Here is a 19,703-nt window from a genome sequence, read left to right as displayed (position 1 = left end):
GATATTACTTGGGGCACGAATTCCCTCTGGCCCTTCCCTAAGATCCCTAAGAGGATCTGAAAAGTTCTGAGATGATAGGCACCCAGGATGTGCCCCCATGGCCAGCCAATGCTCTCTATAATTCGCCAGGGTTAGTATATAGAAGATGTACCCTGGAGTGGAAAGGAAGTATCAGAAATACTACATGGTTTCCTTCTCTTAGACTTCTCTAAGGATGAAGTCAGCAAACTCAACAATTCAAAATTAAATTTTAAGAAGACAGACTGTAGGTGTTTAGTCATTTAATTGTAAATGAACTCAAACTTCTAGACCTGGTTGACAAAAGCAACATCAGTAAATCAAGACCTATATTCAAGGCTTTGAAAGGAACTTGAGGTTGTTTGTAACCTGTCATAATAGATAAAATAAGAAAGTTTCTGGAACTTTAGAAACTACCAAGTAGTGAAGTCCACTTCCCTACTTAGAAAGCTAGCAGAATCTATTGTAAAGAGTAGGATCATTGGGTATGTAACCAAGCATAAGTTATCACAGAAAAGGCCATACAATTTTTATATACCTTCCCTGACTAATCAGGTGGAGTTTTGAGGAGGAAAGAAGACATGGGGAATAAACATATGGGCAAGGCAAGGGTGCTAGTATACATAACTTTGTTTTTGTGATGTTTTTTAATCACTCTGTGAAAAATTTATACTGAATGAAGTTTATTAAAAATGAACCATTTTGAAATTTTGTAGATACTTTGCCTTGGATATGAAACTGAGAAGAAACAAAGGATAAGTACAAATGTATATTTTTATAAATGAAGAAATATGAATAGTAGGATATTCCAGGATCTGCATTGGAGTGAGTCATATTTAACATTTTCCTAAATGAAAGAGTATACGGACTGTGCACTGAAATTTTCAAGTTGATGGATGATATCTCTTCTAAGTAATGAAAAACCAAAATAGAAAAATGGCCAGAAATTCTAGGGAGTCTGGATAAGTGTATGGAAAATTCTCAAATTCTAGAGTGGGTAAGTGTTAAATAATGGATTTAAGGGAAAACAGTCTTTATTATGCAAATGATTGCTTCATTAAAGTCCTATATTGGTGCTACACCTATACCATGGAAGTGGACCTGGGCTCTCAAAAGTTGTGCTCATGGAGTGAAAGTTCTATTAATTTCTGCCAGGTAGAAAGCCTTCAGTGAGAGTCTATTGTTCAAGGACCAATCAATCATAGTATAGAGAGGCTCATCACAGATAGATGGGACAAAGGATGTGAAATGTTTGGCCATGTCAATTCTTGAGATAAAGGAAAATACAAAGTAGCACTCGATCCTTGATGTATATGCTCTCCCGAACGGTCTGAAGTGATTCTGGCAGAATGGTGGAAAAGGAGGAAGGGGGCATTAAGAATCATACAGTAGCCAGGTCCTCTATTCACATTATTTTAACTGTTAGTATTCTGAAGTATTCTGAATTCTGAGATACTTTTCCAGTGACTAGTGAGTTGATATACTACTAGAGGAATAATCACATCAATATTGTCATGTTTGCACATAAAACATGCAGCAGATAGGGATCTGTTTCTATTTGAGTTTGACACCACTGGCCCATATGGTAGTACAATTAGGTGGATTTAAAAATGGTTGAACAGTGTGATCCAAAGTGTAGTTATTAATGAGTTGACATCAATTTTGGTGGGCAGTCTCCTGCCGACTATGATAGCAATCTCCCTTAGACTTCCTTTTGCTCAACATTTTAACCAGCATGTTTCTCAGATTTAGAGATTATGTAGAATTGCAAATGATAGCTAATATGTTGGGTGACAGGCTTCAAAATGTTCTCATTGGGTTGGAGGAATGGACCAATTCTACTGAGATGAAGGTTAATAGTTTAATAGACTTAAGTTTAAGAGTCCTATACTCATGTTCAGAATTCAACATTATAAGCATGTAAAGTAGGAGACATGACTAGATTTAAGTGGTTATGGGGAAAAATTTAGGAGGTTTTCGTGGATTGAAAACTCAACAGGAAAGAACAGAGAGATATGGCAGCCAAAAAGGTAAAGGTTATCCAGGCTGTGTTGAAAGACACAGTGTACAGAATAGAGAAACAATAGTACTGTGTATTCCTCACTGGCCACAGCATTTCTGGAGTGGGGTGGACATTTATGAATTGGATTGTTTCCAGAAAAAGTCAAATGAGATGGTGAAGTGACTGGAGACCATGTTATGTATTATTCAAGTGAGCATGTTTATCCTGAAAAACTGAAATCTTGGGGTAGGGGTTAGGCGAGTAAAATAATAGCTGTCTTAAGTATTTGAAGAGCTTTCATGTATAATGTAGATGAGTTTGTTCTGCTTTGCCCCTGGGATTATTGGGTAAAATGATACAGAAACAGAGAGAGAGAGACAGAGACAGAGAGAGAGAGACAGAGACAGAGAGACAGAGAGAGAGAGAGACAGAGAGACAGAGAGAGAGAGGAGACAGAGAGAGAGAGAGAGAAAGAGACAGAGACAGAGACAGAGACAGAGAGACATAGAGACAGAGCGAGACAGAGAGAGAGAGAGAGAGGGAGGAGGGGTGGGAGAGAGAGAGACAGAGACAGACAGAGACAGTGAGAGGTTAAGAATAAACATTTTAAAAATCCAGTTATTCACAGTTAGAACTGTCCAAAAGTGGAATGGGATGATCCAGATGCTAGTGATTAATCCCATTCTGAGTGTTTTTTTTCTTTATTTTAAAAAAGATTATAAATTGGACGTTTGTTTTTAGGGTTTATTCCTCTAATAGGATTGATGACCAAGTAAGTTTTTGAATTTCAGTTTTGCTGGTTCTTAAATAGTTTAAAGGACACATTTCTTTTATTTTCTAGTAACCTCTTTCCCATAACAGTAACAAATTCCATAGACTGGAAAGTCATTAGGGCTCTATCAAGTGCACTGGTGTATTAAGTAGTGATATGCATTTTCTACATTCTGATCTACATACCTTGTTTTTTGAATGACTAGCTCACCATCTCTATGTATAAATAGTATTTTGGCACATTGGGGAGATCATGTAAAAATAGGCAAGACCAGTTAAATTCTGAGGGGTCCTTTTACAAATTTATGTTAATTTTTCATAAATTGATGTATGCATGTGTGTGTTGATGGTTATCAACATCATAAGGTTCCTTTAAGGCTATATGCAGTTTCTAGGTTCAACAATGGTGTAATCCTTTAGATTTTATAGAAATACAGATGACTAATTGATGCATAAACATTTAGATCAGCCGTGGAGCATTCAGACTCAGTCATTATGTCACTAAATGTATCTCTATTATCTTGTCTCATTGCACTTCATTTTCTTCTTATCTCCCTCTTCTTTTCCCTCTCCTGCTCCTCCTGTATGATATAAGTGTATAGCTGGCTCTTTACCCTGTTGAGAAAATGACTCTCTGAAGACACTGACTGTCATATTTATCTTTTTTATCTTCTAAATGACTACCACAATGCCATGAAGCACGAATACATATTTGTTGAATTAATTAATTAAAAATTGTTAGCCTAATTTTTTTGTCATAATTTCTTTTTTTTTTAAATGACAAGTAGTAACTTAATGGTTTACTCCTTCCTGGATTTCTTGAATTTTAAGAAGGATTAATCTCTTTTTAATTTTTTAAATTTTTTATTTTTTTCTCTGTATATATTTTATTTAATATTTTAGTTTTCAACATTGATTTCCACAAGATTTTGAGTTACAAATTTTCTCCCCATTTCTACACTCCCCCCCCATTTCAAGATGGCATATATTCTGATTGCTTCATTCCCCAGTCAGCCCTCCCCTCTTTCATCGCTTCCCCCCCCATGTCCCCTTTCCCCTTACTTTCTTGTAGGGCAGGATAGATTTCTGTGCCCCATTCCCTATATATCTTGTTTCCCAGCTGCATACAAAAATTTTAATTTTTTTAAGCATTTGCTTTTAAAACTTTGAGCTCCAAATTCTCTCCCCTCTTCCAGTCCCACCCACCCTTCCTAGGAAGGCAAGCAATTCAACATAGATCACACATGTATCATTATGCAAAACACTTCTACAATGCTCATGTTGTGAAAGGGTAACTATATTTCCTTCCATCCTATCTTGTCCCCCTTTATTCAGTTTTCTCCCTTGACCCTGTCCCTTTTCAAATGTGCTGCTTTTGATTACCTCCTCCTCCTATTTGCCCTCCCTTTGATCATCCCCTCCCCATTTTTCCCCTTCCTCTTACTTTCCTGTGGAGTAAGATACCCAATTGCATGTGTATGTTATTCCTTCTTCAAGTTGAATCTGATGAGAGTAAGATTTGCTCATTCCCCCTCACCTGCCCTCTCTTCCCTTCCAACAGAACTGGTTTTTCTTGCCACTTTTATGTGAGATAATTTATCCCATTCTATCTCTCCCTTTCTCCCTCTCTCAATATATTCCTCTCTCACCCCTTAAATATATTTCAATTTTTTAGATATCATCTCTTCATATTCAACTCATCCTGTGCCTCTGCCTATGTTCCCTTCAACTCCCCTAATACTGAGAAAGGTCTCCTGAATTACACACATCATCTTTCCATGTAGGAATGTAAACAAAACAGTTGAACTTTAGCAAGTCCCTTATGAATTCTCTTTCTTGTTTACCCTTTCGTGCTTCTCTTGATTCTTGTATGTGAAAGTCAAATTTTCTATTCAGCTCTGGTCTTTCATTGAGAAAGCTTGCAAGTCCTCTGTTTTATTGAAAGTCCATATTTTGCCTTGTAGCATTGTACTCAGTGTTGCTGGGTAAGTGATTCTTGATTTTAATCCAAGCTCCTTTGACCTACAGAACATCATGTTCTAAGCCCTTTGATCCCTTAATGTAGAAGCTGCTAGATCTTGTATTATTCTGATTGTGATTCCACAATATTCAAATTGTTTCTTTCTGGCTGCTTGCAGTATTTTCTCCTTGACCTGGAAACTCTGGAATTTGGCAACAATAGTCCTAGGAGTTTTCTTTTTTGGGATCTTTTTCAAGAGACAATTGGTGGATTCTTTCAATTTCTATTTTACCCTCTGGTTCTAGAATATCAGGGCAGTTTTCCTTGATAATTTCTTGAAAGATGATGTCTAAGGCTCTTTTTTTGATCATGGCTCTCAGGTAGTCCAATAATTTTTAAATTATCTCACGTGGATCTATTTTCCAGTTCAGTGGTTTTTTCAATGACATATTTCACGTTGTCTTCCATTTTTTCATTCCTTTGTTTCTGTTTTACAATATCTTGGTTTCTCATAAAGTCACTAGCTTCCACTTACTCCAATCTAATTTTTAAGGTGTTGTTTTCTTCAGTGGTCTTTTGGACCTTCTTTTCCATTTGGCTAATTCTGCCTTTCAAGGCATTCTTCTCCTCATTGGCTTTTTGGAGCTCTTTTGACATTTGGGTTAGTCTGTTCTTCAAGGTGTTATTTTCTTCAGTATTTTTTGGGTCTCCTTTAGCAAGTCAATGACTTGTTTTTCATAATTTTCTTGCATCACTTTCACTTCTCTTCCCAATTTTTCCTCTACTTCTCTTGCTTGCTTTTCCAAATGCTTTTTGAGCTCTTCCATGGCCTGAGCCCAATTCATATTTTTCTTGGAGGTTTTTGATGTAGGCTCTTTGACTTGTTCACTTCTGGCTGTACGATTTGATCTTTGTCACCAAAAAAGGAATCTAGAGTTTGAGTTTGAGTCTGAGTTTGATTCTGAGTTTGTTTTCACTGCCTGTTCATGTTCCCAGCCAATTACTTGACTGTTGAGTTTTTTGTCAGGATATGACTGCTTGTAGAGTAGAGAGTACTTTGTCCCAAGCTTTAGGGTCCAAGCACTGCTCTTTTCAGAGCTACTTCTACTCTACCATCACCTCTGTCACTGCAGTGCTCCTCCTCCCCCAAGAGCTGCCAACCAGGACTGCAACACATATCCAAGCAGGACACAGCAAGAGAATCTGCCTTTGTACCCACAAAGTGCTCTTTGCATTCCCGCTCTGATCTGCGGCTAGATTCCTCCCACCTTGTGAGCCAGGGACTCGGGAAGCCACTGACACTGGCACTCTGGAGGCAGCCTCAGGAGCTTCCTGTTGCTGCTACCACCACCAATGCACCACCACCTCCTCCACCCCCAGAGCTGGCGGCCGGACTGCTCTGAACTCAATCCCACAGTTTCCCCCTAACTTGCTCTTTGGAGTTTGTGGGTTGAAAAGTCTGGTAACTGCCATAGCTCACTGTTTCATGGCCCAAGTCCTCTTCTGTCTGGCTGACTCTGGGTCTGGTCTGTCCACGCGTGGCCCATGCTGGGCTGCCCTCCACTCTTAGCACCATACGATAGACGCTTCCTGGTGACCATCCAGGCTCTCCTGGGCTGGAGATCTGTTTCTCTCTGCTATTTTGTGGGTTCTGCAGCTCTAGAATTTGTTCAGAGCCATTTTTACAAGTGTTTGGAGGGATTTGGGGGAGAGCTTAAGCAAGTCCCTGCTTTCCAGCTGCCATCTTGGCTCTGCCCCCTAACCTAATTTTTTCACCACATTTTCATCAATTTTTTAACAGTTGATGCATATTCTCAATTTATATATGTTATCCATTCTTAACTACTGTCTAAGACAGATGGCTAATACTTTGGGTTTGAGGATATCCTATGGATCTAGAATATTTCTACTACTATAATTCAAGAGGCACCTCAAGTATGATTTCCATTCATGCTCAAAGAGCAGACACACTTAGCTTTTAGCAAAGATATTTACTAAAATGACAAAGTAAAATAGTAACCATAAAACATTCCTCCCCCTGCAAAATAATTCTGGGATATACATGGTATTTGTAGGAAGAGTGGGCACAAACTTAGAGTACAATGGCAGTGAGGTGGACACACATAGGTAAACACTTGTGCCTGGGCAAGGCAAAACTTGGCAACTACATCCTCCCTTCTGCTTTTTCTCCTTGTGCAATCTACTTTCTAATCCAACACTTGATTATCAGAGTTAGTTGTATACTGAGCCCATAGCTAGTTCTCCTCTCCGCTGTCAGGAGAGTCACTCTTTAAAACCGAGCCCTCCTTTAAGTTACTATCTCTGTCTATCTGTCTGTCTGACTTATGCATCTGTGCTCTTTCATCTGGGCCTTGAACTCTCTTGAACTGAACACAAATGCTGGATGACATATCTCCTTTTGAGTAAGCAAATGCATTGCATGATTGTCAAGGGGAAGGGGGCAGGAAACCCATTCCCCCCTCCCCTCACAAGATAGAGAGCTGGGTTCTTCCTTGACTACTTGCTCTTCCTTCAACTTTATCAGCTGCCTCCCTGATGTCAAGGCTTAGCTACTTAAAACCTTCAGAGGCATGACTGATATTTGTTTAGCTAATAGCCAGAATTCACTTCTGATTAACATAAAGGACTAGTGCATATCACATAAACGGACCACCTGGCACTGTCATAATTTTATAGTTAAACACCTTGCAAACACATTGGAGAATCATCATTTTAAAATAAATCTTGTGAACATATCAACTTTGTTGGCAATAGAGGACTACTCCCTCTTCCATCAAATATTTATTCCATGTGAAGTGGGAAAGTTAAGGCCAAAATTAGCCAGCTCTCTCTCTCTTTCTCTCTCTCTCTCTCCCCTCCCTCTCTCCCTCCCTCCCCTTGCCTCTGTTCTCTGTTTTTCCTCTCTCTCAAATCTCACTGATAATTCAGGCAAAGGGATTCACAGACTTGAATTGTTTAGAGAATTGATTCAGTTCTCCAAATAAGTATACTGCCATTGCTGTTAAGTTGTAAATTATTCACATTCAATTGTTGAAATCTTTGGTAAGATAAAGCAGCATAAAATTGAGCCATCTAAAGTATATCATAAATACAATAAATATTATTGGTATACTGTGTATACATCTTCACATATATACATATATTAAGGTTTTAAAGATAAAACTACAGCATGTTACTTTATGTTCAATATAAAAGTGACATAAAATTGGGAACTAAAGCAAATTTAATAGTTAACATATCAAGATGGAGATGGGAATAGAAATATTTACTCTATATTTTTATGATATAATATTATACTTATATTTTTATGTCTCCATGGAATATGAATCATGTCCATGTTTGGAACAGATATACACAAAGTGTATATTGTGTAATGTTTCAGAGACTACTTCTATGGCCCATTTCTCATCTCATCTTCAGTGATAACTATTCAAAGTTTGTTCTTCAGTGAAGCATATTGAGTATGGAAAGGTGTAAAACTGACCTATAACTGACTTATATATAAGGGTGTTTCTAATGAAATACAATAATAACAACAAAATGGTGAAATTTCAGCTACTATAAATTTTGTTGTATTTAAAATTACTTAAGTGGGTTCATTTCCATTTCAGTGATTCTTATATAAATTATAGTAAAAGAAACTGAAGGCAGTTAAAGCTTCATAGACAGATGTCGCACATGGAGAAGTCCCCAAATTAATTTGAAGGAGATGTGAAAATCTTACTAGGGAGCCAATAGCACTTATTGTATTAGGTCTCATTATCCAATTCATACTTAGCTGATGGTATCTTCTCCTCTAAGGTTAAAGTCTCCCTACTTCATATTTATCTTATATGGACCTACATATATGCATGTTTATATTATGCTTATAGACATAAGTTTTCTTCCCCATGAGAGTGTAAGATCTCAGAGAGCAAGAAATGTTTCTGACCATTTTTATGTGTAAGCAGAGATGATTCATGGTGCATGCTCAGAATTACTCTTCATGGTTCCAGTTGAGCAAGTGGGAGTTTGAGGACTGGCTTCCAGGTTTATGATGATTCATCCTTAAATGCTCCAGATGTTTTAATATCATGGCAATGTGAGTTGTCTTTTTGTCATCCTCCAAGTGGCAGGGCAGGAAGGCAACTTTCAGATGAGGTTCCTCCTTTGCCTTTTTCATTTTTCAAGTAGTGAATTCTTTTTCTCATTTGTCATGCAACAAGCATTTATTAAGTGCTTATTATGTATCAGGCACTGTGATAAACACTGGGGTTGGAGGATGGGAGGTAGTGGAAACCAGGAAAGGCCTCTGTCAGAAGGGGAAATTTGAGATAATTTTTAAAAGTAGTAAGGGAAGGCAAGAAGTGGAGACAAGAAGATGTAACATTCGAGGATGGGGGCAGCCAGTGAAAAGGTATGGAGTTGAGATAAGGGGTGTCATGTATGAAGAATAGCAAGAAGGCCAGTGTTGCATCATTCCAGGGGTTCCTGGTTCTCTAAGGGTAGTTTTGACTATTCCGCTGAAAGGAAGAGCGCTATGCAATGGAGATGAAAGACCTTAGAACAGCGTGATAAGGCAAATGTATAATTACTGTTGAGAAACAAAGAGAAAATGACATCCAAACTACAAAATGTACTATAGTAACCTTAAAGCTGTGTGTGTGTGTGTGTGTGTGTGTGTGTGTGTGTGTGAGAGAGAGAGAGAGAGAGAGAGAGAGAGAGAGAGAGAGAGAGGCGGGGGGGGGGGAGACTGAGAGAGAGAGAGCATGCACTGTATTTTCATTGTTTTAGGGGTCTTCAGGTAGGGAACGTTAGAGGGAACAATGAAAAGATAGTACAGAGAAGGACTTAATAGGAAGTTGCCTTCATGTATTATTAGGAGGGAGGAATTTTTTTTAAAGCTATTCCTGTTTCATAAAGGGTTTTTGCTTTATCTTATCATAAAATCATAGGATTGTAGCTACAGAAATTAAAATTGCTGCAGGGATTCTTTAGATCATAGGCTTAAAAATCTGGGGCTTAAGGGGATTCAGAGCCTATCTTATCCAACTCCTTCATTTTACAGATGAAGAAACTGAGACCCAGAGAAGCAAAGTGATTTGCCCAAGGTCAAATCATCAGTAAGTGGAAAAAGGTCCATTTATTGGTTATGTGGCCTTGGGCAGATCACATAGGCACTGTGCTAAACACTGGAGAAGATAATACAAGCAAAAAGAAAGACAGTCCTAGTCCTCAGATATCTAACTTTTATTGAGGCACATAATACACAAAAGGAAGCTGAAAATCTGGGTGATGGAGTGTAGGGAGTTAGTGCTGACCCCGGGGCTGCTCGGACCCTAGCGCTTGGCCTGTTTCCTGGTTAATACCAGACAGGCTTAGTAGGAGTTGGAATGGTAGGCGCCCAGAGGAAAGACTTTTGTCCCTAACAGCCCCTCTCCCGCTCGCTCTGGTAGCCATCCTTTCTCATGCAGGCAGAGTCCATCCACCAAGGACTCACAAGCCCAGTAGGAGGAACATAGCTGGCCACTACCTAATGCTCTTGAACCAGTGCCTAACACAAACATGCTTTAATTAATGGGAACTTCTTGGATACTTTACAAGGGCATCCTGCCCCATGCCTCACATAGCTCATACAGTATTGATACCAGTTTGTATCCTGCCTGAGCCTTCCCATGCCTCTTTGGATATTGTAGAAACAGCACTCCCCTCCTGTTCCCATACTCCCACAGCTCTAGTTTCTCCCATACGCTTATAGGCAACATAGTTTACAACAATCCAGATTCTTCCCACCAGATACCGATCTCCCCATGCTCTCGTCCCCTTACCCCTTGAATACCTGCTTCTGCTTATGTAGTGCAAAAACCTATAAATATGGATAATGGCTTCCAATAAATCGGAGTTATAACTATCTTTGCTCCCGCCTCATCATTGCGTACTGAGGGCAACTTGCTGGTAAAGACCCTAACAATGGAGGAATAAAAATTTCCTGAAAAGAGGATGTGGTGTCGAAGTTTGGAAAGATAGAAGCAGTACCAGGAGGGGAGTGAAGTTTAGCCAACCTGGGCCCTTCTTAAAGTGCAGGCCCTGGGAGGAGCTAACTAATGGTAGAAGGGAAGTGAAAAGGTGGGTGGATGTTCTAGAGGTAGAAGGCTTCTGGGATGAATGAATCTTTTGGGGTAAGGAGGCCCCAGGGGCTGAAGGAAGTTTCAAGATCCATAGTGATCTTGGATGTATGGTGCTATCTATCAGTCTGTCAACAAGCATTTATTAAGTGCCTGCTATGTGTTAGGCACCATGCTAAGGGCTACCTGGCATAGTGAATTCTTAAGGCAGTGGCCATACTGTGAGGTGTGTGTGTGCGCGTGTGGGCACGTGCACGCGCATGTGTGCATTTGAGTTGGTGCGGAATAATAAAGACCACAATTCATTATCCTTATATGGTAATCTGCCTTGTCTTAATGGCTGGGGTGGTTTCCTCATATTGCTGGTGAGTTTTCATTTAGGACTGTGACATTCTACTTGCCTGGACTGTTAGGATTACCAACTTAGTTCATGGATGTTAAAGTGTTTGGAAAACTGAAAAATATTGTACAAAGTTATTTGTATCATCACCAGCACCACCACCGTCATCATCACCATCATTCATAAAATTGGAAGAATCATTATAGTAGCTTAGGTCTTATATAAACTGGTGGCAGCTGCTGGAAGCAAGTAAAGAGAGAAAGAAAGAACAGGAAGTTGTAGAGAAGAGGAAGAAATCTATCCCTTGATAAAAATAGAATCTCCCATAATCACCTTGTCTCCTCATTCCTTCATTTTATAGTAAAGAAAAATGTAGTCTTTGCATCAGGGTATTTATTCCCTGAGTGGCAGTATTGGGCGGTGTAGAGAGAGCTGGCTTCAGGATCAGGAGGATGTGGATTCAAGTTCTTCCTTTACCAAATACCAGCTTTGTGACCTTGGTTAAGTCACCTAAACTTTTAGAGACTCAAGCAACTGTTTAACTTGCAGAAAAGGCGCCTGTCTGCTTGTTTTGGTAGAAAAGGTTTGCAACCAGGCATTCCTTATGTGGATGAAATCACAGGCCTGCTAATAATTATTATCCAACTTATTATAATCTATTATTGGCATTAGACAAATAAAGTTTTAAAAATCATGCCATTGTACTGAGATACTGAAAAGAGGCTCAGTGTAAACCAGGGACAAAATATAAAGGGTAATTGTTTTCAATTTTTTTTTTCTCATGAATCCATTTCCTTCATAATTGTCTTGGTGTGTGTGGGTGGGAGGGCGAGTGGATAAAAGGCGGGAATGACCTAAACTACTTAATGACTTTTTATGAGCCATTAGCTGTTTTCTAGTTATTGAACCCCAATAAAACACGCATATATCCTTCCATAATTTGAATAGTGGAAAGAAAATTATGCCAGACTTTAAAGATGCCTTGATTGCCTGTCACTCGGTATTGGTTTTCTGTCTCAAGCTCTGTGGAGTGTGTAATACATTCTGATGAGCAAATAGATGGATATGAGAATTTGATATATTGACACAGCACTAATAACCCTATTGGACTCAAAAATTAATGGTGTATTATGCTTTGTGAATACAGGGGCCATTCATCATGTACCTGGTTATCAGAACAAAAATGAAATGTTAAAACAAGCTCACCCCAGCCATCCTTTTTTGTAAGTAGACGTTAGTTTTATTAAGGCAATGGCTGGCGTAATAATGGTGCAGGAACTAAAGCTTCCTTTCATACGCAAACCTAGTATCTGTGTTTGAACAGGAAACATACACACACACACACACACACACACACACACACACACACACACCCCAGAGTTTGATCTTTGGGATGGCAAAGATTTGTAAGAAATAGGTGGAGGATTTTCCCATTCAAGCAGATGAATGTTGTTAGGTGATTGTTTTTGTGCCGACAATGATTGGTTGTGGCTCACCTATTGTGACTGTTGGGTACTTCCTTTGGGATTGATACTACTTGCTAAGAACAAGATATTAGTGCTAGCATCTTTCTCAGATGCCAAAATACTAAGTTTATAATCTTTTTGAAATGTGAAAAGAAAAAAAAAAACAGTTGTCAGACATTTATTTTGGTGGGGGCAGGTGAGCAAAGAAAAAATTTATTTCCTCAACCTTCAAATACCATTTTTTGGCAGGTGGGACAGAATAAGCTTTGTTTTTCCTAATGCCTTAAGTTCTTGTTAGTGAATTCGGTGCTTACAGAGGCACATTCACAGTTTTATACTCTCAGGTTGACATCTGGTGCTCATCTCTTGGGACATCATTTGTTATATTATTTCTATACTTCTTTGGTATTTTGGTCTCATTGGTATGATTTGCAGCCTACCTCTGCCTTATCATCCTGTGTTATGCTTGGCCATATGCATGGTATTTGGATGTCTGATTGTATTGGTATAAGGGATTTCCAGATTCTCTGAAATTATATTCCTAGAGAGCTTCTTGGAATGTAGAGGTTAAAATGATTTGCCCAGGGTCACAATGTGACAAATGTGTCACATGTGTTAATATGTATATTTTATTTAGTATTTTCTTACTGGAAGAAATATCCCCTGCATGAAGAACACAAATCCATTTGAATATTGGAGAGTTGTCCCAGAGCCAGTCTATGAGGAAGGCCTTTAACTCAGATCTTCCTGGCTCCTTTCCCACAGTACCATACTATCTCTTATCCACAACCTGACATCAGTTCTCCATTGAATATCTATCCAATGCACAGGGGCTCCTGTTTGCTTAAATTTTTGTGGCTATCACTATAGCATTCAAAATTTCTGCTCATTATTATAGTCATCATATGACGGGCTGGTGTCATTTTTCAGCAATACCTGTCCTTGTAGATGGCTTTTATGCCACTTATCTAGGACAAGAGAGGCAATGTGGTTTATTGTAGACATTTCAAACTCACAGCACAGGTCCACAAAAACTACTAAAACAGATTAAAATGCAATTAGGAAATTATTTATTTATTATTTAATAAAATAAAAATACAATGAAATATAATTTGTGGGTTTTCTAAGTCAATATGCATCCTGCAGGGATATGTTTCTACTTGTTTGATACCACTAGTGGTGTGAATAATGAACTGGTTCCAGTCAGGAAAAAAAAAAAAAAAGACAGGTCTGAATTTTGCGTTGGACACGTACTGACTATTGCCACAGGTCAAGTCACAATCTTTAACATTTTGCCCCAACTTATCTTTCTAAGCCTAATTGGACAAAAATCCCCCTCCTGTATTCTGCAAACCAGCCAAATTGGCCACTCTCTGTTATTCACTCAGCACATTCCACTTCCCAGAACCATAACACTTTACATTGGCCATCCTACATGGCCCAGAAGGAATCCCTTCTCACCTCTGAGTTCTTCTCTTCCATAAAGATGCAGATCAAGAATCTCCTGTAAGAAGCTTCTCCAGACCTTGCCCAATTCATGGTGCCCAACCTCCCAAAGTACTTTATATTTTATTACTTTTTAATTATTTACTTTTTATATATGCTATACATTTTATTATATTGCACTATGTTAGGTTGTATTGTCTTACATATTTTATTTAATATATTTGTATATGATATATACATGTTTATTTACCATATATCTATATATATAGATGTTTATGTAGATACATATCTATATGTGTATATGTATATATTACCCATATACACATATATACACATTTATCTCTAACACTATCCATATATACTTTCTGTTTCTCCATTAGAATGTAAGCTTCCTGCAAGTAGGGATTGTTTTATACTTTATAGTAACACATGGTAAATACTTAATTTTCATTGACTGTTTTATTGATTAATCTCTTAGATTCTGAGACAGGTTTCTAAGACAAGCTACATGACAGTTACAGAACTCCATTGGTAGAGGTAATCCCTCATCGGGAGTTCCATTTATTAAGGAACAGCCAAAAAATCTAGTGCAAATTCTAGTGGATACCAGACATCTTTCTTTTGGCAGCTAAATGGTGTAGTGGATAGAGCACTAGGCTGCAGTCAGGAAGCCTGAAGTTCAAATCTGACCTCCAGCACTTAGTAGGTGGTGGCCTGAGGCAAGTCATTTAACCCTGTTTGCCTCAGTTTCTCATCTATAAAATGATCTGAAGTAGGAAATGGCAAAACCAGTATCCTTGCCAAGAAAATCCAAAATGAGATCACAAAGAGTTGGGCATGACTGTACAACAACATCTTTCCTTTGGCTTTCAGTTACCCATACTTTTAATTCTTCAAAGGTAGTGGAGTTCCTGGGCTTGCCACCATAGAACAGTAACTAGCAGAATTTTTTTTTTCTTGACTAGACCATTGATTTATATCATTGAAATAGGAAACTCCCTCTGCTAGTACAGATCACTAACTGCTCTGCAAATTACAGTCTTAGAGAGTTGCCTGGGGGCACTGATAATTTAATGACTTGCCAGTGATCACCCAGCCAGTGTGTATTAGATTAGGGACTTTGATTCCAAAGCTAGCTCTCTATCCACTATGCCAGGTTGCTCCTCAACTGGGGGAATATTGTCTAGAGAAAAAAAAAAAGATGGACTTTAGCAAGAGGAATCAGCTTGAGCTGGCTCAATTTTATAACCTCCTAAATGTGGCCAAGCCTGTGTTCCCCTCCTACTATTTCCCTCAGGCCTAGCTCATTGTCCATCTGCAGTGCCTAGTTTCAAAACATGGATTGTTATAGCAAGAGAAAATTTTTTGTTGAGGGAAAAGCAAACTTTCCCCCTACCTTCTTAGGCCCTGCCAGGTAATTTAAGGCATTTTAGAAAACACAATGGCTCTTTTTGAATTCTCTAGCATGTTTTGGTTCATGTCTCTGAGTTATTGTTTTTGTGTAATTCTATTAGATGTTTTTATTTTTAAAAGATTATGAAATATGCATAGGATGAAAAGTTATCCCTAGGATCCCGCATAAATATTTACCCTTGAAGTTTGATGTATTCTATAATTTTTTTGATTCAGGGACTAGGATTAACTTGTTTTAGTGGGTAGCCAAAGTTGAAGATTTGCTGAGGTAAAAGGGACCATAGGAAATTTGAAGCCCTACTGTGACAAGTAAAGTTCACACATTGGAGAACATTTATTGCTTGGGACATCTGGAAATCAACTTTTGAATATTTATTTCCAGTGATATTTTGTGCTTTGGAGGCAATATCTCCATCAATAAAAACAGAAATCCATTGGAATATTTTCAAGCTATCCCAGACCCAGTCAGTGAGCATTCTGAGAACAACTTTAATATAACCAGTATATCATTGAAAGGACCAGAAATACCACCCATAGTCTCAGATGTTGGTATAGAAATGTATGACATTTTAAAGGCAATAAAGAGAGGAAATCGGTGGTCCTAAGGGAGGGAAGCCAATTTGACCCCAAAAGTATCACTGAGAAAAAGTGGGACAGGACTTAAGACTAGAGAATGAATCTAGACTGGCAGTGGAGGAGCCACATCATCTATGAAGAAATAATGGAACCAGATAGGGAATATATGATAGAGAACATTTTGGCACAGATCAATAGGTTGGGGAAGAGAAGTGATATTTTTATTGGGGTATATCTAATACCTGGATAGAAGATAGAATTACTCTTAAGTTCATCTTTCGTAGTCTGGCTCCTCAATACCTCCATACTTAGTATATTATCCCTCTTCACATACTTAATCTATATTCAAAACAAACTGACCTACTTTACTTTCCTTGCACATGGCATTTCATTTACCACCATTGTATCTTTGCATAGTTTGTACCTCACGCATGGGATGCATTTCTTCTCCCTCTGTATTTCTTATAGTCCCCAGGTTCCTTCAGAAATCAACTTAAGTGCTTTGTTCTGCACAAGACCTTTCCTAATCCTCCTATTAAGTTGCATATTTTTTGTATTTACTTATGTGTATATGTATTGTTTTCCCCAAAATAATGTAAACTCTTTGGAAGTAGGGACTATTTCATTTTTATCTCTGCATCCTCAATATCTGACATGTGGTAGGCACTTAATCAGTACTTGTTTGAATGAGTCCTGGAGTAACAGTCTTAAAGTTTAATGATGATGGGAAATTTCAACTATCTGGACACCTGCCTGAGTGTACTTTCTGTCTCTGTCTCTGTCTCTCTGTCTCTCTCTCTCTCTCTCACTCTATCTCTGTCTCTGTTTCTGTCTTTGTCGCTCTGTCTTTCTCCATCTTCTTCCTACCCAAATCATCAGAGGATATATTTGTAGGTTGCATTAGAAAATTTGCATTAAAATGGAGAAGGAACCATGGAAATTTCTATAACCTAAATTTGATAATTTGATTCTTGCCAATGGAAGTGACTGATTGATGATCTAGAAATGACGGGAACTTTGGGGAAAGTTATCACTTTTTCATACAGTTTGTGATAGAGAAAGGGAGTGAGGAAATCCAGGCATAGTCCAAAGTGTACACTAAATTTTGAGGAGATTACTTCAAATTCTTTAGGGAAAGAATAGGCAAGGTAAAATGCTCTACTGTCTTACAGAGGAAATCATACCTAGAGGAATGGAGATCTCTCAAGAAGGAATTCTGAAAATTCAAGCAGTAATTCTGATGAGAAGACAAAATAGGAAGCTACCTAGAAAAGAAAAAATTAAAAAAAAAACTCATATATAGAAAATGGAAGCTAGAGAAAGTAACTTAAGGAGGAAAGGAAGAATATGTACCAATTTGAAATTATAGCAGAGGAAGAACATTGAGGATGAGAAGGATCAGAATTTGGTGCTGAAAGCTAAAGTTTGCAAGAGGAGTGTTTGAGAATTATAACTGGGGGAGAGAGTAGGATCAAAGGAGGAGTGGATGACTGTTTTGAATAAGAGTGGGATGATAATAATTGATGGTGGTGAGAAAGCTGAAACATTCAACATTTAATTTTCTTCTATTTTTTTTTCTTCTAAGGAGAATGATTTTTGGATAAAGAATGTTAGGACAAAAATGGATAGCAAAGAATGGAATCTCAAAACAAATCAGAATAAATGGGGAAAAACACATTTAAAAGTGCTTACTAGCTGCCAGCATGACACTAGATGCTGAAAATATAAATAAAAAAGCAAGATAGCCCCTGCTCTCATGGATTTATATTCTAATAGAGGAAAAAGAAGCATATAGGGGAGTGGTACACTGAGCAGGAGGAGTATTTTTGTCAAACAAGTTATAGAGACTGTGAAAGTGGAATCACAATGCAATATATGCTTTTCCATCAATAGTAATTTTTATTTAATTACTCTTCTCAGAATTAGAGGTGGTAAGGGGGAACGGGTATTTGTATAGGCATGGCATGAAGATGGCTAGAGAACAGTGTGGTGGTTCTGGGTTAGGGCTTGATGTGGCAAATTCTCATCTTTCTGAAGACCAGTGTCAAAGATCATGATCTAAAGTGCTGAATAGGAGGAAAAGGCTGGAACATGTAACAAATGAATTTTAACAAAAGATCTAACTGAGGAAGATCTCAGAGCAAGTCAACATCTATTAACAGGGGCATTCTATCTGCCAATAAATCATCAGTGGCTCTCCTCCATTAATGCCAAAGACCCTGAGTAAAAGGATAGTTGCTCTTATATGGGGTTTGGGAACAAACAGAACAAAGAATAGAATAGGATAGATGCCATCATGGGATTCAGGGAAACATGATTGGTTATAAACCTGACATGCCAGGAAAAAACATGATTGGTTGGAAGTATGATAATGGGGGCTAGCAGTGCCTTTCCCCTGCAACCTCTATTCTTTTCTTGTGAGACTAAGAAGTGCTCAACATATGAGTCCAGGTGTAAGACAGCAGCCCAGGCAGCAAACCAGACATCCTTGAGGGATAGCTTAGTGACATAAAGATATTAGGCTCAACTCCCTGGCTTTCAAATGCATTCTCCAAGACCAGTTAAATTCCTTGAGGTGCCAGCTGAACTCTGAACTAAGTTTAGAGACAAAGAACCATGACTTAAGCAATTATAGGACAAAATTAGTTACAAATAATATCAATAAGAAAATGATACAGGATCAAACATAATTTTCTCAAGCTTAAGAGAATCGACTGAAGACAACTCAGAGAAGATGATCAGACAATGCCTACTTGCTCCCAGTCAGTTGAGATCATCAGGCTTAAGTAAACTACATCCTAGGCAGCTGGAAAATTGACAAATGTGACTCTTCAGCTGCTAGTAGTGATCTTGGAAGCACTTGTGTACAACAAATGAACCTCGCAAGTAAAAGGTGGTGGAGCCATGTACAGAAAATAGTCCCAGGGGAAAAAATACGATGGGTTTTTACTGTTCAATCACTTTTCAGTCATGTCTGACATTTTGTGACCCATTTTGAAGTTTTCTTGGCCAAGATACTGGAGGGGTTCGCCATTTTCTTCTCCAGGAAACTAAGGGCAAATAGGGTCAAGTTACTTGCCCAGGGTCACACAGCTAGTAAGTGTTTAAGGCCAGATTGAACTCAGAGGAGTCATCCTGACTCCAGGCCTGGCACTTCTCCACCGTGCCAATTAGCTGCTCCCATGGGTAAATTAAATATGAGGCTGATATGTCATGTGGCAGCCCACAGGATGGACTCTGTGCTTATCTGCAGTATTGTTATTGTGTTCAATTCTGAGTGTCATAGTTCATTAAGGGCATTGACAGGTTGAAAAGTGTTCAAAGGAGGACAACTAAAATTCTGAAGAGCCTTGTGTCCCTGTCACATAGTGATCAGTTGGAGGAAGTGGGTGTGTTTAGCCTGAAGAAGGGAAAATTCCAAGGGGAGGAGGAAGTGGGAAGGATGATAACTGTATTCAAATATTTTAAACGTTGTCACATGGAGGAGAGATTGAATTGTTCTGCCTGGACACAGAACTCAGAACCAGAGGAAAAACTACCTGATAATTAGAGCTGTCATAAAGCGTAATGGGATGTCTACAGAGGT

Source organism: Trichosurus vulpecula, chromosome 9, assembly GCF_011100635.1.
Source record: "Trichosurus vulpecula isolate mTriVul1 chromosome 9, mTriVul1.pri, whole genome shotgun sequence".
In the NCBI taxonomy this organism is placed as follows: domain Eukaryota; kingdom Metazoa; phylum Chordata; class Mammalia; order Diprotodontia; family Phalangeridae; genus Trichosurus; species Trichosurus vulpecula.
The sequence above is the reverse complement of the archived record's forward strand: the minus strand, read 5'-3'. Positions refer to the sequence as shown.